The sequence below is a fragment of the Macaca mulatta genome, chromosome 15 (assembly GCF_049350105.2).
Source record: "Macaca mulatta isolate MMU2019108-1 chromosome 15, T2T-MMU8v2.0, whole genome shotgun sequence".
NCBI lineage: Eukaryota > Metazoa > Chordata > Mammalia > Primates > Cercopithecidae > Macaca > Macaca mulatta.
Genome location: NC_133420.1, coordinates 69102930 through 69130499, shown reverse-complemented (window position 1 = coordinate 69130499; position 27570 = coordinate 69102930). Strand labels below are relative to the sequence as shown.

At 33.9% G+C, this 27570-nt stretch overlaps 1 long non-coding RNA gene and 1 other non-coding gene across 2 annotated transcripts in view; both read right to left on the bottom strand.

The window, feature by feature from the left end:
• The window catches only part of LOC144334808 (uncharacterized), an 816293-nt gene that overhangs the window by 264947 nt on the left and 523776 nt on the right, over positions 1 to 27570 (bottom strand). The window lies entirely within an intron of this gene.
• Positions 17233 to 17335, bottom strand: LOC114672929 (small nucleolar RNA U13). The gene has a single exon (XR_003723454.2). It is a non-coding gene; the product is annotated as a small nucleolar RNA U13 (small nucleolar RNA).

The window sequence follows — 27570 nt, the reverse complement described above, 5'->3', positions numbered from 1 at the left end:
ATCCAGCATCTTTTACTCAATCTTATATTTGTGAGTTTTATCATGGTTGTTGTAATAAAAACAATTTGTTCTTATTGCTGTATATTATCCAATTGTATAAATTCAGCACTACCTATTCAACTGTTACTGCATTTCCAGTTTTTGTCCATTATTAATAGTGCTATTATAAATGTTCTTGTTATTGGTGAATATGCATATGCAATTCTGTTAGGTAACATCTATACATCTGATTTTAGCAATAGCTACACAAGACTTCTCTTGGGTAGTGTTCACATAATGTACTCTGTCAGTACATTTAATTATTATATTTAAGATGTGTTTCTACTAGGCAGTTTATAGTTGAGTTTTTAAAAATCTGTTTAAAAATCTTAGTCTTTCTATTTGAATTTTTAGTCTAACATTTGTATTTATGTGACTACTTTCATATTTGGGTTTCTGTCTACTAGTTTATAATTTGCTTGAGTAGTTTTTCTCTTTCTTTCCTTATTTCGGATTATTCAACTTGTGAATGTATTGTCCGTCTATTAGCTTACCAGTTATATATTATTTTTAGCATCTATTAAAATTATCTCAGAGTTTAACAGTCATCCTTCATTTTTACCATATAATCAAAAATATAATTTTTAACCACTTCCCTGCAAAGATAGGACATTAAACATGATACCTCAATATAACAACCTCTCTTACTATCATGTTACTGTTGTCATGCATTTTAACTCAAAGTATAATTTTAATTTAACAGTTTAGTTATTATTTATAGTTGATGTTCATTTATACTTACCTACATATTTGCCTTTTTATTATTCCTGATAATTTGCTGCATATATATAGTTCTGCCAGTGATATTTTTCTTTAGTCTAAAGAACTTTAACAGTGTTTGGTGTAGATATGTTATAATGTTCCTATATTTATTTGTTTATTTGCAAATATTTTAACATACATTATTGAAGGATATTTTAACTCAGTAGAGAAATCTACATATTTTTTCTTTTTAGGGCTTTATAGATTTCATTATTTTTACACTTACAGTGTTTATATTAAAATGGCAATCTAATTCCTGCAGCTATAAAGGTAACTACTTTTTCTGGCTGCTTTTAGTGTATTCTCTTTTGCTTTGATTTTCCTTTTAGCTTTCTCTAGAAAGGATCACCTTTTTCCTTTGTTCAGAACATAGTATGGGAGTTAATCACTTTAATTCCATTCAAGAGTCTGAAGCTACTCAAGTTCGGATTGTAAATTTTTGCCTTGATCTGTCTACATATGTTTTACCCCTAAAGCCAGGCCCTCCTAGTTTTAGCTCAGAATCTGGCATAGTCAATCACAGGGTTTCTCACCAATTAAGTCCAAAATTTGAATCCTTAGTATTTTCCATAGTATAGAGTTCATGCTCCCATGCTCCGTTTTTCCCTTCTTATAGGCTAACCTGATGCTTAAATCTCTTACGTTTCTCTGAAATGGGAAAATTCTTTTACCCCTTTCACAGGGTGTGCAATGGTGGTATGGCTCCCTTCTTCAGTGCTCCGCTGCTCAAATCCCTAGAGGGAGCATGCAGATGGGCAGGTTGTGAGGCTCTGACCCCATGGCAGTGTCTAAGGGTGAATGTTTTCAGTTCCTGAGGCCCCAGTGAGCATGTGTTACCATGTGCTTTTTTAGTTTAGCCATCTGCAGGCGACTTGTGTTTATCAGCTCAATTCGACCCCTGCCTTATCACAAGGACAGAGGGCTTTCTGTATCCTGGGATTACTTGTCTTGGTGTACCAAAAGAATCAGATCACACGTGGGCTTGGAGAATGAGTGCAAGGTTTTATTGAGTGGAGGTAGCTCTCAGTAGATGGGGGACGGAGTGGGAAGGTTGTTTTCTTCTGGAGTCCAGTTACTGAGTGGCTGGACTCTCCTTCGACCACCCTAGCCAAACTGTGCATCATCCTGCTGGTAGATGGCTGCCAGCGTCTGCTGGTGCCTGTCACTTGTGTCTTTCACCAAAGTGTTCCTCTCGACGTCCAGACATTTGTGTCCATGCCTGCTAGGGTCTCGGGGTTTTTATAGGCACAGGATGAGGGCATGGCAGGCCAGGGTGGTCTTCACAAATGCAACATTTGGGCACAAAGACAGGAGTGCCTGTCCTCACCTAGGTCCACGGGCAGAGGCCAGGGGTAGAGCCTGTGAGCAAGGGACTCGCCACTTCCCTGCTGGGACCTATCCAGCACTGCCCTGCCGCCCTTCTGTATCATCTCTATTACTGTGAACCTGCAGAATCTATACAAGTACCTTATATTTTTATAGTTGCCATGTGCTGTCTTTACCTTGCATCCTTAGTCTTTTGCCCTTACTCCAGAACTAGCATGCACGCGCATGTGTGTGTGCGTGTGTATATTTTCAGGATAATATAGCTTCAGAATGTAAATTTTCTTCTCCTTGACATCTCCTTTCTTTTGGGTTGTGTTTCCTTAAGTTTTAGTGCTTGGAGTGTTTTCTATGCCTTTAAATAATTTAAAACATTTTGTGTTTTTGTTATTTTGAATATTTTACAACAGGAGCATTGGTCAGTCCCAAGCTTTTTCGTCATTTCCACAAATAAGAATCACATGGAGAGTTGATTTAAAGTCACACATTTTTTTTTATAGGGGGAGAAAAGTGAACAATGTTGATTTTTAAAGCAGAACAAGAGATATATAGAAAAATAGATGAAGTAAAGTAATTATTAAGAAAACACAAAGAGCTATATATTTGTATTTGTAGGGTTTTCTTGACATCAAATCTTCTGATGGATTTAAAGTTGATCATTGTGGTATTCCAAGAAGCATCAAAGGCCTCCAAAGAGGTAATAGTAGTGTCCATAATTAAGCACAGTTACTAATCCAGAAGTCATTTCACTTACAGTTTTGTAAGGCATTATATGAATTTTTCAAACACTTAAAAAAAATCTTGTACTTTTTACCAGGACATAAATGACTTTTTCTGAACACATCCTTTGCTTACCCAATACACATTAGGTTAATGGTTGCATTAGGTAGGATAGATTGTCGTAATAATTACACCAATATAATAGAAGTTTGTTTTCTCTATCATGTAACAGTCTGAGTCAGGTGTTTTTCATTGGCAGGTGCCTCTCCCCTAGGTGTTGATTCATTTATTGAACTCTAACATCTATTGGGTTTCATCATCATATGGTGCTGGCCAGTTGATTGAGAAATGAAATGCAAAGACAGTTAACACAGGTCTTAAAAGCACTATAACAGCCCACATCACTTTCATCGATATCCCCTTAGCTGGATCTCAGTTCCCATAGTCATATCTGGCTGTGAAAGTAGGAATTGTAGGCCAGGCGCGGTGACTCAGGCCTGTAATCCCAGCACTTTGGGAGGCTGAGGTGGGCAGATTGCCAGAGGTTGGGAGTTCGAGAACAGCGTGACCAACATGGTGAAATCCCATCTCCACTAAATAACAACAACAACAACAATAATAATAATAATAGTAAAATAAAATACAAAATTAGCCAGGCATGGATGTGCATGCCTGTGGTTTCAGCTACTCGGGAGGCTGAGACAGAAGAATCCCTTGAACCCAGGAGGTGGAGGTTGCAGTGAGCTGAGATCACATCATTGCACTCCAGCCTGGGCAACAAGGGCGAAACTCCATCTCAAAAAAAAAAAAAAAAAAAAAAGGAAAGAAAGAAAGTAGGAATTGTAGCCTATTTCCATACTTGGGGTAAAGAAGAAATATGGTTTCTTGATGAACAGCAGTGTCTGTCCCAATAATAAAAATAGTTTCAAGAATTAAGCGAGCTTTAGAGAAATGTAGTAGTACTTATACACACAAAATTCTAAACAATATGTAGCCAAGTGTATACTGAGTTCTGGAATAATTGTAGATTCAGAGCCAGCAGTAGCTGAAGGGAAAACCCATATATGTGATTTTTATATTACTCGGTTCATAGTCAATAATATGTTTGACAAATAAAAAGTCACGATATTCTGATTTATATATGCTCAGTTTAGAAATGTAAATAATAAATATTTTTAAAAAATTATTATTAATTTTATAATATAAAATGACCATTGCTAATATTCTTTTCTATCACCTCATTTTCTTTTACACATTAAAATTGACATAGTGAAGGATATTGGGCTGAACAATAAGACTGATCATTTTCAGCATTTTTGAATTGGGAGAATGGTAGTTTTATGTAATTTAAAGTAACAAAATCAAAAATAAGGAGTAAAACACTTTCTATTAATTAGAAATTTTGACTATACTTGACTCTGTAATAGTCTATTTAAGATGTGGGGTAGCCATCATTAAATTAGTCATATTCTTTTATAAACAAAGTCTCTGACATTTCACATTAAGTTTTCAATACTATTTAATGAGTAAATTAATTAGCAAACATATTTCTATAAATCTTCAATTAGTTAAACTTATCACAATACATATATGTATATATTTAAACTGCTTAGAGACAATAAGAGATAAAAAGACCCTAAAACCCTGTGGAAATCAGCAATTTTTATAAAATATATTTAAAACAAAAACTAGAATTTTAACTTGAAAGTAGAGAATAAGCCTTTAAAAATAGAATTACTATTATATAGGTAATGATGTTTAGATGTAATGAACATGTTGAAATGTCACGTGTGTGATAGATGAGCTAATGTCTTCAGTATTAAAGTTGCACTTAACCCAAAAGTTAATGATCTTTAAATCTGACAAAGGTATCTAATTCATTAAGTGCCTAATGTTTTTCTAATTTTTTGAAATATTATAGAATCATACAAAGTAAGTAATATTCTACTGTGAGCCAAAACACTTAGTAAATTATCTCAAATAACCTAAATATAATTCACTTCAAGTTACAGAATTGGAGACCAAATTCACTGAATTAATTATATTTCATTTGACAAGAGTAATGATGCTTCATCAGAACTACATTTTTTTTTGATTTGTTGAGCCCACTTATTAAATTTCTGTTTATTTAAATTTATTGAAGTAAAAATTTTACACCTTAGTTGGTGGTTTCTGCAGTCTTCATTCTATTCTATTATTTTTTGTTCTGAAATATTATGCTTTTAAAATCATCCAAGTGATAGCATTAAAATATAGCATGCATTTATATATATTTTTATCAAAAGCGTTCATTATATTTTACGTCTTCTACAGAAAAAATACGTGATAATGCATATTGGGTGGCTATAGTAAACAAAGAAAGCATTATCTATTTGCTAATTGTGTAAATAATTCCTAAAGGCTTTAGAAAACTAATGAAATCTAATCTTTCATTTAACAGGTGAAAATATTATGGACCATAGAGATTCAGTGTCCTGATCAACCTCTGTTTCCTTGTTTTTAGTTTTCCCTGTCCCCAATAGAGAAAATAAAATTTCACTTTCCATTTCTGGAATTTTATTGACTTGGGTTTATTTGTGTCCTCAGCTCTTTGATGAGCATAGTTTTTAAAACTATTGTCTCTAATCTAGGCTACTCTTGTTGTTAGGCTGGGAATGACAGTTTCTTGCACCTGTCTACATTCTACTTAGAAATGGAAGGCTTATTCAGATTATATTATTGTTTTCATCAAAATGTTTCATCTGATAAGAATTATATTGCCATAGAAATAAAAGTTCATATTTGTTTTCTAGTAGAAAATATAATCAAAGGTAAGAAATGCAATCATTACATCAAGGAATAAATTGCATGTGTTACTTCTTTAAATTCTGTAATTTCATATTGTTATTGAGCTATTCAAAACAAGCTTGATTCTTTGCCTCCATTATAAAGATTTATTTTATCTCTCTATACAAATATTTATTTAATAAAAATTATGATTTGTCGCTGTCATTTTTAAATTTTTTAGATGATAAATTGCATTATTTATAGTGTGCAATATGAAACATGTATATATGGCGACATGCCTAAATCAAGCTAATCAACATATGCATTCTGTCATTCTTTTTTGTGGTAAGAACATTTAAAATCTACTTAGCAATTTTCAAGTATACATTCCATTGCTCTAAATTATATTCACTATGTTGTACAATAGATCTCCTGAACATATTCCTCTTATCTAACTGATATTTTATATTCTTTGACTAATATCTTCCCCAATCCCCTCCCCTCCCCTCCACGAAGCCCCTGATAACTGTCATTCTACTCTCTGCTTCTATAAGTTCAACCTTTTCAGATTCTACAAACAAATGAGATCATGTGATATTGTCTTTCTGTGCCTGGCTTAATTCACTTAACCTAATGTCCTCGAGGTTCATCCATGTTCTTGCGAATTACAAGACTTCCTTCTTTTCAAAGGCTGAATAGTTTTGTTGTTGTTGTGTGTGTGTGTATGTGTTACATACAGGTGCATATAAAATTTTCTTTATTCATTCATTGGTGGACAATTCATATACTGATGGTTGATTCTACATCTTGGGTATTGAGAATAAATCCACAAACAACATGGGAGTGTGGATATCTTTCAACATATTGAATTCAGTTCCTTTGCATATATACCCAGAAAAGGGACTGGTGGAACATATGGTAGTTCAATTTTTAGTTTTTCTTAAGAACTTCCAAACTGTTTTCCATATTGGCTGTACTGATTTACATTTTCACTAACAGTGTCTAAGGGTTCTCTTTTCTTCACATCCTCACCAACACTTATCTATTGTCATTTTGATAATAGCCTTCTAACGTTTGTGAGTTGGTATCTCATTGTGGTTTTCATTTGTATTTTCTTGCTGATTAGTAATGTTGAGTATTTTTCCATATAACTATTGGCTATTTTTATATCCTTTTTTGAAAAATGTCTTTTCAGGCCCTTCATCCATTTTTTTTTCATCAGGTTATTTACTTTCTAACTATGGAATTGTTTGTGTTCCTTAAATATTTTTTATATTAACCCTTTATCAGATTTACAGTTTGTAAATATTTTCTCATATTTCATAGCTTATCTCTTCATTCTGTTGTTTGCTGTGCAGAAGCTTAGTTTGATGCAATCATATTTATCTACTTTTCTTTGGTTGCCTATGTTTTAGGGGTCATATCCAAAAAAAATCATTGCCCCGATGAATGTCATGAAGCTGTTTCCCAAGTTTGCCTTTAATAGTTTAAGAGTTTCAGGTTTTACACTGAAGTCTCTAATGCATTTTCTTTTAATTTTTTTTTATTACAGTTTAAGTTCTGGGATACATGTGCAGAATGTGCAGGTTTGTTACATAGGTATACACGTGCCATGGTGGTTTGCTGCACCCATCAACCCGTCACCTAGATTAGGTATTTCTCCTAATGTTATCTCTCCCCTATCCCCTCACCCCGCAACAGGCCCCAGTGTGTGATGTTCCCTGCCTGGCGTCCATTAGTTCTGATTGCTCGAATCCCATTTATGAGTGAGAACATGCGGTGTTTGGTTTTCTGTTCTTGTGATAGTTTGCTCAGAATGATGGTTTCCAGCTTCATCCATGTACCTGCTAAGGACATTAACTCATCCTTTTTTATGGCTGCATAGTATTCCATGGAGTATATGTGCCACATTTTCTTCATCCAGTCTATTACTGATGGACATTTGGGTGGGTTCCAAGTCTTTGCTGTTGTGAATAGTGCCACAATAAACATACGTATGTGTGTGTCTTTATAGTAGCATGATTTATAATCCTTTGGGTATATACCCAGTGATGAAATTGCTGGGTCAAATGGTATTTCTATTTCTAGATCATTGAGGAATCACCACACTATCTTCCACAATGGTTGAACTAGTTTACACTCCCACCAACAGTGTAAAAGCATTCCTATTTCTCCGCATCCTCTCCAGCATTTGTTGTTTCCTGACTTTTTAATCATCGCCATTCTAACTGGTGTGAGATAGTATCTCATTGTGGTTTTGATTTGAATTTTTCTGATGACCAGTGTTGATGAGAATTTTTTCATATGTTTGTTGGCCACATAAATGTCTTCTTTTGAGAAGTGTCTGTTCATATCCTTTGCCCACTTTTTGATGGAGTTGTTTGTTTTTTTCTTGTAAATTTGTTTAAGTTCTTTTTAGATTCTGGATATTAGCCCTTTGTCAGAGGAGTAGATTGCAAAAATTTTCTTCCATTCTATAGGTTGCCTGTTCACTCTGATGATAGTTTCTTTTGCTGTGCAGAAGCTCTTTAGTTTAATTAGATCCCATTTGTCAATTTTGGCTTTTGTTGCCATTGCTTTTGGTGTTTCAGACATGAAATCTTTACCCATGCCTACGTCGTGAATGGTATTGCCCAAGTTTTCTTCTAGGATTTGTATGGTCATAGGTCTTTCGTTTAAGTCTTTGATCCATCTTGAGTTGATTTTAGTTGATTTTTGTATATAGTATGAAATAATGGTGTAATTTAATTTTTCCGCATGTGGATATCCTGTTTTCACAACACCATTTAATGAAGAGACTGTCCTTGGTGTACTTGTACTTGCTATGCTTCTTTTCTCCTTTTTTTTTATTAAGTAGAATTTCCCTTTTAATGTTGCCATATTTTTTTCTTTATCTTCCTCCATGTTTTTCAAATAAGTAAATTACATCAAATTGTACTGTGTTTTCTGTGACTTTATTTGACTCTCTCCTTACTACTGTGGGAGCTGTTTATCTTCTCTATAGAACTGTAACTTAAAGATTGATTTTGTGTTTTTAGGTTGTATTTATTTTTAGGTGGCAGTGACTAATCTTGGTTGGTAAACCTGGGTATATTCTTCAAGCTCTTATTTAATTAAATGGATCATATATAAGGTTTACCCAGCTGAATTAAAACTACCTTTTATTTTTATAGGGAATCCCATTAGATTTTGGAAACTGGAAGGTATCAACTTTGGATTTTGTTTCTGAATTTTAAATATCTTCTTTCATCAGGAGTCATTTTCACTCATAAATTCAAAAGAAGAGCATAAAATTAGGACATATAGTTTTGGTTATCTGTCTTGTTTACTGCTACAGTAGAGAGGCCTGGGGGAAAGGCACCCTCACTGGGAATTTCAGTGTATTTCTTGATTCCTAAATTTCTACTTTCTTTTATTAGGTTGTCTTTTATTCTTTTATTGGTTTATGTTGCTAAGGTTTTCTTTATAGCTAGGGGTAGTCTTATTTTTTTGTTAGCCTTCATTACATTTATGATTGGCCAGAAGGCATTAGCTGAGCTGTATTAAATTAATTGGTGGAAAAACTTGCTCTGTGAGATTTTTATTTATTTTCATGTTGAGCTGCTATCTTATCCCTCAGTCTGTTTCATACAAATATGAATATATTCACATCAATTTTCAGGGTGTTCCTACTTTTAAAATGTATACTTTTTGAGAGAGACACAGAGGAAAGTGAAGATAGAATTATATGCCGACCTCAGTAGCAACTTCTTTCACTGCTAGGTTTAGAAACGTATTGTATAAAATTTTGCCTCTTTGTTATTTTTGTTGTTGTTGTTGTTGAAGATTTTCTAGGCTTTTCTTTATTTGTTTGCTTTTACTCACCGTAAAACAATATGCTGTCATTGGACTTTACCATCTTAACTTGAAATTCTGTACATCATCTTTTGCCTTCCAATTATTTTTGCAATCAAACTGGCATTTCCATCATATATTCAATCCCCAATTATTTTTTTAAAAGATTTATATGTTCAATCACCAACTTTTCTAATTATGGCTCTAGTATTAAATTTGTAACATGAAACTTTCAACTGCTGAGTTATTTCATATAATCATTAGTGTACATCTTAATTTTGATTAGTCTTTTATTCCACATGATGTTTCTTCTTGTGTTATTTTTACTGATTATGTTAGTGGGTATTCCAGCTTTCATAAGGAACCCTTGCTAAAGTGTCTTTTAAATAAATGACAAGCACTTTACTACATACATTTCAATTTCTTTTTTATGGTGGTGAGTCAGAATAGGACCAGGTAATTTGCATTTCATTTTCTGTCACACTAAGTTACGTGTCCTTTAAAATTCAACCTGTCTTTTATCCTCCCCGTTTACTATTGTTTCTTTAATATTATAATGGTATGCATTCTCTGCTGAACTTTAGTTAAAACAGGTGGTTAATTTTTCAGACTGAAAGTCTCAGCTCTCCAGAAGAGCATATTGGAAAGCTTCAGAAGCATGGTTAATTGAATAATTGAAGCAACTCTACAAATTGCCGAACCCCAGTATTTGCATATGTTGAAAATTCTCACAAGTGCTTATTGCATGGAAAGTGCAGGCTGTGCATAGATCTAAAAGGAATTTCAAGTCCCTAATATCCCTTTGATTCTCTATAGCAAGAACTAAAGTAAATTTGAAAATAATCTTTTAAAATTAATTGATTTGTTAATAAACATAAACTATCCTTTTCAAAACAATGGATAAATATGAATGATATATTGAAAGCCACGATCACACCAAATTATAATTCTTTAATTATAATCTTAGGCTTTTCTTACCTAGTAAACTATTCCAGCTGATATTATACCAGATGTGAAATTTATGTGCCAAAAATACACGTTCCAAAAACAAGATACAGAATAATTTTATACAGATAACAATGCTAAATGCATGTAAATGATGCAATAAAATTAATGCTGATGACTCAATATCCTGCACTGCAGCTAATTAAATTTAGATTAAGAGACAAATAAAAAGTGTGATGCATTTTTAATATATGTATTTAAAATTATTTTTTATGTTTTTATAATTTTATTTATTATTAACCTAAAGTTATACCCCAATTGATCAATATGTGTGAAATATGACTGGAGATATGGAAAAAAGAACATTTTTCTAGTGTTTCAAGAGTGACATGAATAAAGCTTCACATTTTCTAAAAGATAACATCTCAAGACCTTTAGATATTCAATGGAGCCACCTTTTTTCTTTCCTTTTTTAGAAATGCATAGCTAGTGTAGCATCGAGAAAAGTTAAAAAAAAATACCTAAAATATTCCATATAATTCAGTTGATGAGTTGTTCGTGTAGCTCCAAACTACCTTTCTCTACTTCACTTTAGTTTTTGTGGCTAGGACTAAGGAAAACATTTCTGCTTCATTAAGTAACATCCTGTTAGGTAAGTTATTAGACAATACCCTTATGTACATGTAATAATAAAAGACTTTTTAAAGCAAAATGAATGTTTCATGGTCTAACAAGCAGATTACTCCTGGCCCATTGGTGAGTCAGGGCTCCTTTTTGTACAAACACTAGTCTGGGAAGAGAGAGAATAAAAATAAAGAGATGACACATAAACTGTATGAAATTATTTAAAAACACACAATGGACTCAGTGGTGGTAAGGGGATGAAACTATTTTATTAGATTACCTTCATCTTGCTCCTCCCCTTTCCTTTTGACATAACCCATCTTCCTAAACTTGACTCACATGTCTAGGGGCAAGTAAAAAGCAGAGCTTGTATTTCGATCAACTGTAAGATAGTAGGAGGAGATAAAGTTTATAAATGTGTAGAAAGAGAAAAGAGAGAGCAATCAGTTTTTTTTATTACCTTTAGAGGAGGGTAGTTTCTGTTATCAATGTTCATTGTAGAGAGGCAAATAGAGGTCAGAAATTAACTGAATATACCACAAGTCTGAAAATGCAGATGTAACGATATCTTATTTTCTAATAAGTTATTTATTTTTCTTAGATTTTGTTTTAATGAAATGAAAAAAATTATTTAAACACACATACAAACACAGAAAGTGCTGATGTAATTTTTTAGAAGCACTTAAACTACCCCTTGTTTACTGAAAATATTCTATAATAATTTGATTAGACTATATTGTTTCTGTTTATCAATTCATTTGCTTCTATAATATAACAAGCCTTCCAAAAGTCAAAATGTTAAATATATCACCCCTTTGTCTCAATGTGTCTATTTTTTTCTTTAATATTTTTCTTGGCTCTTTTTTTTCTCAAAGCCCCAGATTCACTTAAAAATTATCAAATGATTCTCATACTTAGATTTATATACTTATTTTTATTTTATCTGTTGTTAGGTAAGAAAGAAGAGGTTAAGGAAGGATGGGTTTAACAAAGTTAAAGCAGGTATTTCTAATAAAACTCATTTTCCACCAGGTATTTATTGAGCAGCCCCTTTATTTCCATTGCCACATTAAGATCGCCATGTAAAGATGAATTAGACATACTTCTACTGTCTCATAAGACAAGACGTAGATGAAAGTTAGCTGGTAGTTGACAAAGGCAATACAATAATATCATTGCTATGTCAAAGACACTTAATGATAATAGAGTAAAGAAAGTTCTGAGATTGATATAAAACTTCCAAATTACTAACAACAAAAAGATCAGATGAAAAATTATTTACTAAGTTAAAATGATTAAGTAGTTAAGTAATTTAAATGATTAATAGAGGTTGTACAGAAAGTTTCCAAGGCTAAAATAATGACTTGCCAACTCACAACCTCTAAAATATTGGGCAAATCACTTCTCCTCTTTAGGCATATTTCTGTGGCTATAAATTCAAAGCAATTGTGGGAAAATATACTTGCTATTTTTATAAATATCAATTATTTCTTGCCACAATTTTAAACTAAAAACTGGCAGCACAACTTTATATACGTTCAGAAAATGTTTAGTAAGAGTTCAACAAATGTCAGCAACAATTATTATTACTGTATTTCTTGATATTTTTTCAAGTTGCAATCCTGTAATTTGATTTTCACATCACATCCTCCCTCTGGACTAGAAACCCCACAGTAGAAAACAAATATTTCCTTAAATTGACAACATAACAATCTAAACAGTTTCTTGAATTAGTAAGTATTGTATAAATATTTGCTGAATGGTATTTGATATCAAAGAGGTAACTTTGCACATTTTTAAACTACTGCATTTGTAATATTCTGGGCTTTCCTTCGTTAAAACTGAAAGAAAAAAGATACATTGTTTTGGAGAATGACCTTTATAATTAGTGTGAAAGAAAAAAAAACCCCACAAATTCACATTCCCTGTCTGTTCTTGAATTAATAATCTGTGAAAGACTTTCATAGTATAAAAATGACATAACTAAAAGACTTTCCAAGAAAAGGTTAGTGTTATCTAGGGTATGATGAAGGGGACGTCTCTCTTCTCTCTGAATTAGAATAAATTTTGATTCTTTAAAATCCCAGTGATACAGTGAGACAGCAAGAGCATGAGATTCTATTTATTATATTTAACCTTTGGTCTTTTGCCTGTGGTGGGAAACTTAGATTTCCAAGTCAGGACTACAGATTTGATCATTTACTCAGTGATGGGGATGAAGAAGAGAAGATCTTGTCTGTTATTTGATATAAGATGACCCTAGACAATGCTGTTAGGAATGGGTAGTTGGAAGCTAATTTAGAGGTTGATTTGTCACATATTGTATGTTTTCATTTTGGGTGGAAATTAAACTCACATGTTGACTTCCACTTACCCCATCAACACACATGTTCTTATTTACATTTACAGAGGCCAACTACATAATTTTTTTCTTAACTTAGTGTGAAAAGAGTAAGTAAAATGTTCAAAGATAAATTTGGAATAAACAGCTTTTTTGTTGTGATATAATAGTTATATAAAAATTAACTCTTGAGGCCAGGCATAGTGGCTCACCTGTAATCCCAGCATTTTGGGAGGCCAAGGTGGGTGGGACACCTGAGCGCAGGAGTTCGAGAGCAGCCTAGGTAACATGGTGAAACCCCATCTCTCCAAAAACAGAAAAATTAGCTGGACATGGTGATGTGTGCCTGTGGATCCCAGCTACATGGGAGACTGAGGTGGGAGGATCACTTGAGCATGGGAGAAAAGGTTGCAGGGAGCCGAGATCATGCCACTGCATTTCAGACTGGGTGACAGAGTGAGGCCCTGTCTCAAAAAAAAAAAACCAAAAAAACAAAAAACAAAAAAAACAGTAAGAAAGAAATGAAAAGAAAATTAACTGTTAACATATGACCTTCAGATACTGACCATTCTTACTACTTATGAGAGAGGCACATCTTTTTTTTTAGCTTGGACACAGAGACTTCAGCATACTATGGGATTAAAAATATCAGGAACAATCAGATCTACTTCCCATGAGAGGGATAATAATGCATGGTAGTATTAAGACTATCAGATACCATACAGATTCATTTCCTAAGGATATTCCATAACACATTTGACAACCTAAATTAGAAAAACAAATATAGATTTGAATTATCTGATTGCTGCTGAAAAGATAAAATATTTTCTTATGCCACCAATGTTTACTTAGCTGTTATGATTGCCAGGCACTATGCTACTATCGGGCTAAGTAATGAACAATGAGAAGAGCATGGTCCCGACATCATGAAGCTAATAGTATGTTTTAGAGTTGACAGACAAGTCATGAATTATACTCTGTTACACTACTAGTTAAAGGAGAGGGACTACAGTTTGCTAGGGTAACACATAGGAGCTATAGGCTATGAAAGATAGGGTCACAGTGTATTCCAAACAAGACTCATAAGGAATGAGAAGACTTGAGAGCAAGTGTGAAGCATTTAGAGATCTGAAGAATATAAAATAATTCTATTTTGTAGTAGGAGACAGTGATTAGAGGTAAACTGGAAACGTAAGTGTAGACAAAACCTTACAAACTATCACTATGATCTATGGCTTTTACCTTAAACACAGTAGTGAGTCATGGAAAGATTTTATGGAGCAGAACTACATGGTTACATTTGCATTTAAAAAGATCATCCTGATCTCCCTGTGAAGTGTGGATTAGTTGGAAGTAAGACTAGAGAGAGTGGGATCATTTAGAAAGTTGTTGAGTTAATCTAGGGAATTAAATGGGTAGCCTATGTTTTTAGAAAATATATATGGGAATTGAAAAAATGAGGCTCTGTAATTTATTGATATGAATTGTGGTGGAAAGAGCTGGTGTGAATGATGAGGATAGAAAGATGGTATTCAATAATAGGAGCATTTTTGTAAAAGGGGAAGTTGCATTCATTTTTGGAATCATAGTTCATGTAGTTTGTAAAACAAACAGCTGGACATGGGAAACAATTCCTATATGTATAGGTCTGAACATCAGCACTAATGTTATAGCTGTTTGATTTGAAGTCATCAAATGATTATTGAAGTCACTATGGTAATGAATGACTGCATCTAGGAAATGTAAAATGAAAATAGTCCTTGGAAAGAACTGTGAACAATATTTAACACACATGTTCAAGAAGTGGAGCCCCCCCCCCAAAAAAAAGACATTAAAAAAGAAGAAACCAAAAAAGTGAATTTGGCAACTAGAATTACAGAATGAGTTATGCCAGTGAAGAAGAAAGTTTGAGGAAGAAATGATAAAAATTATTAGATGCTAGCACAATCAAGGAAGGGTACCACTGAGAAAAGTTTATTGATTATAATAATGAAGAAGCCACTGATGCTTTCTGAGCAATTTGAGTTTAGTGCTGTAAATCACATTCTAATAGTTTAAGTGTTAATGAGTGGTGAAGACATACAGAGAGCAAATACATGCTATTCTTTCATGATGACTGTGAAGAAGCAGAGCTAGCTAGTTAATGGAGTAGTTGAGAACAGTAGGGTGTTCAAAGACTTCCTTTATGGTGGAAGAGGCTCAAATGTATTTAAAGAACCATAGGAGTGATTTTCCAGAGAGGGAAAGATGAATAGTGTACAGAAAAGAGAGTGAGGGTTCAGAGAAGACTCTTGTCTTGTGGATGAGACACAGAAGCATAAGTGGAGACCATTGCTTTCAACAGGTCTAAGAAACTATTCTGTTGCAACCAAAAGAAACAAGAAAATAAAAGATGGTAGTGTAGATGTGTTTGCAGATTGAAAATAAAGTTGAGGAAGTTCTCATTCAGTGATTTTGTTATTCTGTAAAGTTAGAGAAAATATAGCTTTGTGATAATGTTTGCATCTACATTTTAACTTACCTCTTCTTTCTGAAATATAAACACAATTTATGAGACACTGTCATTTACAGTCCTTTTGGCTTCTCTATTTAGCTTTGATCTCTGTATACTTGAGAGAGCATGGAAAATGAAAAACCACTAGGCAAACATGCAGGTGAATGAAGTCTAGCCTAGAGCTCTGTGAGGCACTAACTTTCTTACTATAAACAAAACCTTAAAATTTCTGAGCCTCTTTTTTATTATTTGTAAAATGAAGGACTGGAGATAATGTTCTATATATGGTGCTCTTTAGCACAGTGTATTTTTGACCTCATTTCACTTTTAATCTTAGAATCCAGTAGGTCAAAATTGTCAACTAAAATATATACAATTTCACTTGTGATGGCAGTAATACATACAGATTGTTGTTCTGATTAGCCACTTATTTCCATGTGAAGAATTCCTATTGATAGAAGTTAATATCTATCATCTGTTGGGGTTTTTATAGCATATTGAAGGTTAAATAAATGTAGAAAAAGACAAAGCTTTTCCTCATATTTAATAAGTGATTGAAAAACATTTCAGTAACATTGACCACAGCAAGAATCATGCTATTTATCCTGTTATTGTAATTGTGAACTACAGTTGTGAGTTGTATAAATGGCAAAGTAAAAATGTGGAAAAGAGCACAAGACTTCTTGCTGACATCAAAGCATATGAGACACAATTCAAAGAAAATTATTTCTTTCTCTGCATCTCATTAAATGCATGCAGATATTATGATACACATTTCCATAATTGAGAGAATAAATTTTAAACATAAAAGATGAAGATTTACATGTTAGAGTGAAAAATTAGTTTCTTATTTCAACTCATTGTTCAGAAAAGAAATTTTTTCAATTTATTTAATCTTAAAAGGTGAGAAAGGCCTCATGCCCAGTGTGCACTCAGGAAAAAATGAAACAAAATAAAAGAATAGAAAATAGGATGTAACAAGAAACTTTTTTTCTTTTGACTCCTTTCATGTCAAAGGGGCCAGAAAGCTAGGAAGTTATTGTTTGAAAATATATTTTGTAGTAGGAAATATCTTAGCTTGTTATAAAGTGTAAGTCTTATATTAGTAAGAGTTCCATAACAACCGGTTGGCAAATCCTCTTGATAATGAGATTCTCACTTTCTATTTCTATACAAACAATTCTGGGATCATCTCTAAATGTCCTTGTCTCTGAGAATGTTTTTGAAGACAAAAAGTATGAGACAAATATATGAGCAGAAAATAAAAAACAATATAAACTTTAGTTGATTCATTAATATCTATTTTTTACATGATTTGAGATGACCAGGTCTACTTCTATATTACTAGACAAGTGTATTTCCTCTAGTACTTTTTTCCTTTTTACATCAGAAGGATAATATGCCGATGTCATAAAATGTTTGAGGGAGATACATCTCACACACAAATGTGAAAACCTAATCATCACACTTATGAACTACAAAAGGATCCTCCTCCAGTCCTTTAATCATGGTTATTTATACATCTTTTTCATTAATTTAGAAGTGACCATCACATTGTAAATTTAAATCTCAATGGAGTGAGGAAAGAAAGAACAGGTTAACTTTAAATAAGACAGAAAAGAAATACCAAGAACCTAATCATGTCTGTCCTGACTCCTGCCCTCTCATATCTGCATAGGCAACTATCACAGGTCCATTGTCTGGGCACATGCTTGCCTCGCCCAACATGAAGCAACCTAAACCTCAACTGCCCTAAGTAATTTTCTTGGAATTTCTCCATTTCACTTAGGTTATGTTGATAACTTTTGACCCAGAGGATTTTTTTCTCACTCTTCTTATGTAGACTAAGGGTCTGTGTTTGTCTGGGAGGGAAGGGAATTGTTAGGACAATGTTTTGAAGTGGTACAACTGTTTCAAATGCTTCTTTAACAGTGTCCAGGAAAACTGATTATTTATGATATCTCTCTTTTTCTTTAGTTCTAGAATCTAGACAGAAATGTCTTGATAATATGAAGAGTCCTCAATATTATGTTTTATATAAAAAGCACATATCCACGAAAATCAAATGTTACTAATTTCATACTAAAGATGAGAAACAAAAATACACAAATTCTTATTGTATGCAATTATAGATTCTTGGTAGAATACTCTGTGTCATGAATATTCTAGAAAATATAGCAAATATCTTATTTATCAATGAAAGGATGTAGAAAGCATTTTTTTTTTTAGTTTACTTAAAATTCTGTTCCCCAAAATAACAGTCAAATAACACTCACCAGATTTTTGTTAACTTCTGCGTTATCGATTGAATGTTTGTTTCCCTGCAAAACTCATATGTTGTATTCTTACCCCAAGTTTTATGGTGTTGAAAGATAGAACCTTACATAGGTAAATTTAGGTCATGAGGGTGGGGTCTTCATGAATGGGATTAGTGCCTTTATAAAAGAGACCCCAGAAAGCTTTCTCACTCTCTTTCCACCCTGTGAGAATACAATGAAAGGACAGCAGTCTGTAAACTGAAAGAGGGTTCTCAACAGAACCTGACTATGCTAGCACCATGATCTTTGGCTTCTAGCCTCCAGAACTATGAGAAATCAATTAATATTGTTTATAAGCTACTCATTCTATAGTAATTTGCTATAGCATCCCAAACTAAGACACTTTACAAGCAATTTTTGTACTTTCTATTTGCTTCCATTCTCTATTTATATTACACATGTGCATACTTTTGTTCCCAATTAAATTTAATACATTGTTTTGTAATTATTGTTGCAGTTTCTTCTCAATTAATAAAGTGCAATACACTCCATATTTTTAACGGTATAAATAAAAAGCAGCTCTGTGTTCTAATAAATAATATTTTAAAATATTCAAAAGAATATTTACCTATTTAAAATTAGATTCTTAATATTTGACACTAAAATATATAATCATGTTAAATATATTTTCAATTGAAAAAAGTTTAAAAATAAATATGAAAACTATAATATTTATATTTCTAAATAAGTAACAGAAAATTGAAACTAAGGCACAATATAATATGCACCTGAAAACATAAAGACATGCTTGCAATACTTTCAGTAAGTTTTTGTATTTAATCCTGACTTTAAAACAAAGCACCAACAGATATGTTTTCATTGCTATTCTTGATTTTGTGAACTTGTTTACTTTGGGGAGGATTCTTTCAGCAGCTGGTAATGTACTCCTCTTGAGAAATGCTCTAGATCGGTTGCCTTAGGAAGTACTTAGTTTTATTGAATAATATGTCAGTGCCAGATATCTCTTATAAGAAACTTGATTTCTCTGGGAAATGTGTTCATTTGTGTGGCTTTTAGATAAATCAGTTTGGAAAATGGTCAGGAGGCATTTCAGCTCTTTTTCATTGCTTTTGTAAAAAGTAATATGGGCACTGTCACAATTTTACTGGGAACTCTAGATGAATTAGAGTTGTGAAGGTTACTGAAAACACACTCTAAGTTCCTTAAAAACTATAGGAAGAAACACTGAAAACCAGTAAAATATTCAGCAAAATATCAAATAATGAGATAGTTTCTAAAATAAACTAATGCTAAGAGGATAGAAAACACACTTATCTAATATCCATTCTCAGCTACATCCTCCCCAACAAAGTCAGGAACAAATACCCCAGCCCATCTCTCTGGGAGTAAAATGAGGGGACAGGTGATTTTATAAACACTTAACAGAACACTTGAAATCTACCTCAAATTGAAGCTATTGACAACATAGACTCAATGAAATGGGATTAGTATCAGGTTAAAAAGAATCATACAGTTAATCATAAAAATAACAATAAATAATTATGCATAGAATATTGAGAATATTAGTGATATATAAATTCCAGCTTTGCCAAAGTAAATTGTTAGAAGACAGAAAGGGGCAAATTGTAATAATATAAAAGAATCATCTAGAAAAATTTATCTATAGATAATAAGCATTCCTAAGTAGAGAACAGAAAGAAACCTCACAGTAGCTAAAAGCAGTAGTAGAGACACTGGAAAAAAAATAAAGTAATACAGGATCAAATTTCACTGAATGAAGTTTATAATTCAGATGTAAAATATCATAATCTCTTTAATTCCAGGCTAGCAATGTTTCTGCCAACACAACATTTTCAAAAACCTTATTGGTAGCCTGTGCAATTCATGGGGGTCCAAACCATCAGACAAGAGGCTCCTCCAAAGATCTTTTTTGGATAATTCATCTTTATTCTTGGCTGCTGCTGAGATAGTTGATCGAATCCATGAGTCACACACATAATCATTTTAGCAAAAGTTGTCTAGCTAGACCCCTGGCATTCTTTTAACCACATGCTTGCTCATCTTGGCTATCTAGAGAAGTTGAGAATTTTCCAAATTATCAAGTTTTAGTTCTTTTTTTATTAAAATGACCTTTATCTGTTTCTTCTTTTCTTTTCTTTTCTTTCTTTCTTTCTTTCTTTCTTTCTTTCTTTCTTTCTTTCTTTCTTTCTTTCTTTCTTTCTTTCTTTCTTTCTCTTTCTTTCTCTCTCTCTCTTTCTTTCTTTCTCTTCTCTCTTTCTTTCTTTTCTGTCTTTTTCTTTCTTGCTTGCTTCTTTCTTCTGTCTTTCTTTCTTTTTCTTTCTCTCTCTCTCTCTCTTTTTTTTTTTTCATTTTACTATAAGGAGGAAATAAGGTCATACCTTCCACAATTTGCAGAAAATCTCCCCAGCTCAATACTCTTGTTTATTACTGACAGGATCTACTTTTCATCCAATGGTAGAACACAGTTGAGGCAAGTTTCCTGCCACTTCATGATAAGGATCTCCTTCCTTTCATCATCCAATTCTGTGTGCCTCATTTCCATGTGAGCTTTCACCAGAAGCACATGTAACATTCATGTTTCTTAGCAATTCCTTATTCGTGACAATACATGTATTTTTATAATAATGGAAGCATTCTGTACAGTTATTATTTGAGCTCTCATCACAATTGCCTTTAACAATCTATATTTATACCGATAATCTCAGAAATCTAGCTATTTTCTATTTTGTGTCTCAGAAATACTTAGCTTCTGTTCATTACATAATTCCAAAGCCATTTTTAAATTTTTATTATTTGTTAAAGCATCTCCCCACTTCCTGGTACCAAAATTGGCATCAGTCAGGGTTTTCTAAGGAAACAGAATATATATAAATATGTACAATTTATTTCAAAGAATTCACCTATGTAATTTTGGGAGTTGGCAAGTCTCAAATCTGAAAGGCATGCTGGTAGACTGGTAATTTGCAGGCAAAAGCTAATATTGTAGTCTTTTTTCCTTAAACTTTCAGTTTCAGGGGTATATGTGCAGCTTTGTTATACAGGTAAATTGCAAGTCACAGTGGTTTAGTGTACAGGTTATTTCATCACCCAGGTAATAAGCATAGTATATAGAAGGTAGTTTTTCAATCCTCACCTTCCTCCACTCTCCATCCTCTAGTAGGTCCCCCTGTCTTTTATTCCCTTGTGTGTGTTGATGTATACTCAATATTTTAGCTCCCACTTATAAGTGAGAACATGCTATATTTGGTATTCTGTTCCTGATATATTTTCCTTAGGATAATGGCCTCCAGCTCTATCGCTCTATCAATGTTGCTGCAGATGGCATGGTCTCATTATTTTCATGTCTGTGTAGTATTCCATGGTGTATATGTACACATTTTCTTTATCCAATCTGCCATCAATGGGTATCTAGGTTGATTCCATGTCTTTGCTGTTGTGAATAGTTCTGCAGTAAACATACATGTGCATATATCTTTATGGTAAAATGATTTATATTCCTTTCAGTATATACCCAATAATGGGATTGTTTGGTCAAATGGTAGTTCTCTTTAGCACCACACTGCTTTCCACAATGGCTGAACTAATTTACATTCTCACCAGAAGTGTATAAGTGTTTCCTTTTCTTCACAAATTTGCCAGCATCATTTATTTTTTTACTTTTTAATAATAGCCATTCTTATTAGCAATGTTGCAGTCTTGAGGCAGTATTTCCTTTTCAAAACTGTGATAAACTTCAGTTTTGCTCTAAGGCCTTTCAAGTGATTAAAAAATGCCTACCAACATTATGAAGGTACTCTCCTTTACTTTTAAGGTCAACTGATTATAAATGTTTACCACATCTCCGGAATACCTTCACAGCAACACCAGGATCCATGTGTGATCAAATTACTGGGTAGTATACACTAGCCAAGTTGATACATAAAACTGTCATATTTGCCTTATAGACTTTCTAAAATTTAGTTTCTTGAAAGTTGTACTAAGGAATCTCAGATTAGACTTTGGAAAGCCTCCTGAAGCTAGAAAGACAAGCCAAGAATTCACCACAAGATAATACATGTAGTTGCTATAAATGTGGGAAAATTCCTTTCTTTCTGAAGTTCCCAAAATATTACAAGGTTACTAGACCTACAGGAATTATTTTCCTAATGCAACCCTAAGACTTGATAGACTATAAGCCAGGTACCAGGGAGTTTATCCCAAGAGAGTTTTGTAAGCATTACCTCCATAAAATTGGCCTTAGTTCCTTAGAAGTGTGTTGTAATATTAAAATAAATGAACATCATTCTCAAATATGATATTTCAGGCAAGGCCTTGGCTGTAAAACCAAAGTTATCAAGTATGTCTTTGCATTAAGGTGGATAGATTCGAATTAAACCTATGCAAATAACTATATTTCCCCAACAACAAGAATATTCAATAAGAACTTCTGAATTCTGGAGGGCTCAGGTAGGAGAAAAGATTGTCATTATTAAATATTTTGTCTTCAGGTTACAATAGCATACTCTACTAAATTATTATAAGTTATATTTACTTATAAAAAAGATGAAATGTTTGATAACATACTCAGAAAACAGTATCTTAAAACAGCAGCAATATTACAAACAATTCCCATGATCATCTTTTATCAGTTAATTCAGTCCTATGTAATTAATTTTTGTTCCAACTGATCTTGAGTTAACATTCTGATGAATTAATTTTCTTCTCTACTAGAAACGTAAAAATCTTGATTTAGTTCACTAGTATAGTCTCAAAATTGCTTAAATAATACCATCACAGGCCTGTACCCCCCAAAATACTTGCTATAGTGCTTTTCTACAGGGCTCTAAGAACGTTCTTGTCTGTTGCAGATAAAGCACTCTCACATGTAACTGATGCAAGAGCTTTTAGGGAAGCATCATAATGAAATAAAAGACTTGATTGCAAAAATCATGAAATGGCTGTAATTAATTAAACTGATAATTTTTTTTTTTTTTTTTGATATGGAGTCTTGCTCTGTCGCCCTGGCTGGAGTGCACTGGCCTGATCTGGGCTCACTCTGCCTCCAAGGTTCAAGCAATTCTCCTTCGTCAGCTCCCTGAGTAGCTGGGGCTAGAGGCAGGCACCACCACATCCAGCTAATTTTTGTATTTTCAGTAAAGACAAGATTTCACCATGTTGGCCAGGCTGGTGTCAAACTCCCTATCTCAAGTGATCTGCCCGCCTCGGCCTCCCAAACTGCTGAGATAACAGGCATGATCCACTGTGCCCAGCCCAAATTTGGTAATTTTCAACAGCAAAAGATGCGGTGAGAGTTTATTATAAGAATAAAATAACTGACAACAAAGTTTTAGATTCAATATCTATAATTAATAATGTATTCCATTTTCAAAGAAGAGTAGATATAAGCAGCTTATAAAATAAACATAATTTACAGAACAAAACTGCATATAATAACCCTGCTATAATATCTCATGAATATATTAGGCATATTTTTAGAATATACAAAGAAAGTATCAATTTTATATAGCAAAGAGATTCAGCAAGTCTGGAACAGGCCTAAACATCTGTATAATAATAAAACTCCATAGGTTAGGAGTGTGACTCCTTCATTGAAAACTACTGGCCAAGAAGATGCTAGATTCACATTAAAGAAGTAAAGGTGCAACGAAGTTAACATTTTAAAAAAATTGCAATTATGACTGATACACTATCTGTGTTGTCTAAGCAGATAGAATCATATCACGAACAATAAAGGCACTGATAAATTTTCAGGAATTTTCATGTGCCACAACATTTTCTAAAACATTCATATAAATATGTTTTTACCTGTACTAATATGTCCACGGGAAGGCTGAGTATCTCTTTTTATTTGACAACCCTTGCTATATAACTTATGAATAGTAACATATCAAGTAAGCTGGGTTACTTCTTGCACATATCTTTTCGTTTGTTTTGTTTTGTTTTGTTTTTTGAGAGGGAGTCTCGTTCTGTTGCCCAGGCTGGAGTGCAGTGGCGCAATCTCGACTCACGGCAAGCTCTGCCTCCCAGGTTCACCTCATTCTACTGCATCAGCCTCCCAAGTAGCTGGGACTACAGGTGCTGCCACCACACCAGGCTAATTTTTTTGTATTTTTTTTTTTTTTTACTAGAGAGGGGATTTCACTGTGTTAGCAAGGATGGTCTTGATCTCCTGACCTTGTGATCCACCCACCTCGGCCTCCCAAAGTGCTGGGATTCAGGATTGAGTCACTGTGTATCAGGAGAACCTGCTCCCGATGTTTAACGTGGGTTCTGTTCTATTTCCTAAGTCTCTCAGCTGGGTTGAGAAATAAAAGGAAAGAGCACGAGAGAGAAATTTAAAGCTGGGTGTCCAAGGGAGACATCACATGTCGGCAGGATCCATGATGTTCCCCAAGCCGTAAAACCAGCAAGTTTTTATTAACGATTTTCAAAAGGGGAGGGAGTGCAGGAATAGGGTGTGGGTCACAGAGATCACATACTTCACAAGGTAATAAAATATCACAAAGCAAATGGAGGCCAGGCAAGATTACAGGACCACCAGATGAGGCGAAATTAAAATTGCTAATGAAGTTTCCGGCACGCATTGTTATTGATAACATCTTAACAGGAAACAGGGTTTGAGAGCAGATAACCTGTCTGACCACAATTTATTACGTGGGAATTTTCCTCATCCTAATAAGCCTGGGAGCGCTATAGGAGACCAGGGCTTATTTCATCCCTTCAGCTTCCACCATAAAAGATGGGAAGCCTTAAAAAGGGGTCGTCTATAAGCCTACCTTTAGGGCACATTCTCTTTCTCAGGAATGTTCCTTGCTGAGAAAAAGAATTCAGCGATATTTCTCCTATTTACTTATGAAAGAGGAGAAATATAGCTCTGTTCAGTCCGGCTCACTGGCGGTCAGTTCAAAGTTACCTCTCTTGTTCCCTTAACATCGCTGTTATCCTGTTCCTTTTTTAAGATGCTCAGATTTCATATTCAAACACACATGCTCTACAAACAATTTGTGCAGTTGACACAATCACAGGGTCCTGAGGTGACATTCATCCTCCTCAGCTTACAAAGAAGATGATGGGATTAAGAGATTAAAGTAAAGACAGGCATAGGAAATCACAAGGATATTCACTGGGGAAGTGATAAGTGTCCATGAAATCTTCACAATTTATGTTCAGAGATTACAGTAAAGACAGGCATAAGAAATTATAAAAGTATTAATTTGGGGAACTAATAAATGTCCACGAAATCTTCACAATTTATGTTCTTCTGCCATGGCTTCAGTTGGTCCCTCTGTTCAGTGTCCCTGACTTCCCGCAACATCTCTCCCTTTCTTTTTATATAAACGTGCCATGGCGATGAAGCCTTGTTTGTTCTCTCAATTTTGACGCAGGATTCTTTGGTCTGGCACACTGAAAACAAGCCGATTAAACAAAGAAACATAATTCCAAAATTGACTAGTAGAGCCCCCAGTAGACTTGATCCAAGTTGTGGGGTTCAATCCATAAAGATTTTCTGCCACCTGATCTAACGCCTCAGCTCCAGGCACAATGGATAAGTGAGCTTGAGAGGCTTCAAAAATTTGTTTCTTTAATTAAGTTATGTCCAATGATAAATTATCTTCCCTATCCAGAAGGTGTCCTTTCACCATTTCCCATGAATGGTCAGTCTTGTTATAGGAATACAGGGTGATACAGAAATCAGAGGTATTCCAGTCTCACTGCATTTACATGCGATGTTCAAGACTGACTACCCGATCTCCAAGCCAAATAACAGACTGTCTTAAATCATTAATTTGATTAGCCAATTTTTGATCAATGCCTTGTTGAGAATGCCACATTCGGTGGGATTGGCTTGCCAATTACTAACAAAATGAGCTGTTTGAATAGATTGATGTAACACCATTCCAGCAGTGGTGGCCAGTGCAGTGACTGTAATTAGGCCCATGATCACAGCGATTAAAGTGAAAACAAATCTCTTAGATCTTTTTAGAATTCGCTGTAGCACTTCATTAATTAAATGTGTCGAGGGAGAGGATGAAGCTGGAAACCATCATTCTGAGCAAACTATCACAAGGACAGAAAACCAAACACCGCATGTTCTCACTCATAGGTGGGAACTGAACAATGAGAACTCTTGGACAAAGAGTGGGGAACATCACACACTGGGGCCTGTCGTGGGGTGGGAGGTTGGGGGAGGGATATTATTAGGAGAAATACCTCATGTAAATGATGAGTTAATGGGTGCAGCATACATATGTAACAAACCTGCATGTTGTGCACATGTACACTAGAACTGAAAGTATAATTTAAAAAATGTAAATATGGAAGTTACTATGATTATGAAAAACTTTGGCTCTTTTTAAGTAAAAATATTGCAGTTTTCTTAAATAATCATGGACATAATAAAGCCAACATAAAACAAGGAAAATTATTTTGGTAAAACACAAACTGCTATCCAGGCAGACTGCACAGAGTTTAAAAAATAACTTTTTTTTTTTGAGACAGAGTCTCGCTCTGTCCCAGGCGGGAGTGCAATGGTTCAATCTCAGCTCACTGCAACCTCCAACTCCTGGGTTCAAGGGATTCTCCCACCTCAGCCTCCCAAGTAGCTGGGATTACAGGTACGTGTCATCATGCCAGGCTAATTAAAAAAAAAAAAAAATTGTAGAGAAAGGGTTTCACCGTGGTGGCCAGGCTCATTTTGAACTCCTGACCTCAGGTGAAACACCTGCCTTGGACTCCCAAAGTGTTGGAATTACAGGCGTGAGGCACTGCGCCCAGCCAAAACAAAACAAAACAAAAAATACTTTTTACAGTCACTTATTGAGAGCACAACAATTATACAAAAACATTTGCCATTTTAATAGACAGAAAACCAAATCCTACCTTTTTGTTAGTTTGGTATCTCATACTGAAGCTTTTTTGAAAATCTTATAAATAAGCCCATCAGACCTTAGTCTTCATGAAGGCAAATTCACTTTCCCTGAAACTTTCACAGCTTTTTATACATCTATACATTTCCCTTGCAGTGAAACTTCTCAAAGTGGACAAAATTAACACATTTGTTAACAAATTCAAATGTATAAAGTTTCTAATTTGCATATGAAAACAAGAAAAAAGTACACCTTAAAATTATGCTTAGTAGTTCATATTTCAGCATTATTTTACTTAGAAATAGCACAGGTATCTAATTAAGATCCACACATTAACTCAATATAGTAACAGTCCAAGATTTTAAAAACCTAATGGTCTTAGAATTTGATAACATGCAAATTGTAATTATTGTGGAAGCAACTCAAGTGTTCATGGACAAATGAATGGATAAATAAAATGTAGTACATACATACAATGGAATATTATTTAGCTTTTAAGAAGAAGAAAATTCTTATACCTGCTATACAACATGAAGGAACCTTGAGGACACTGTG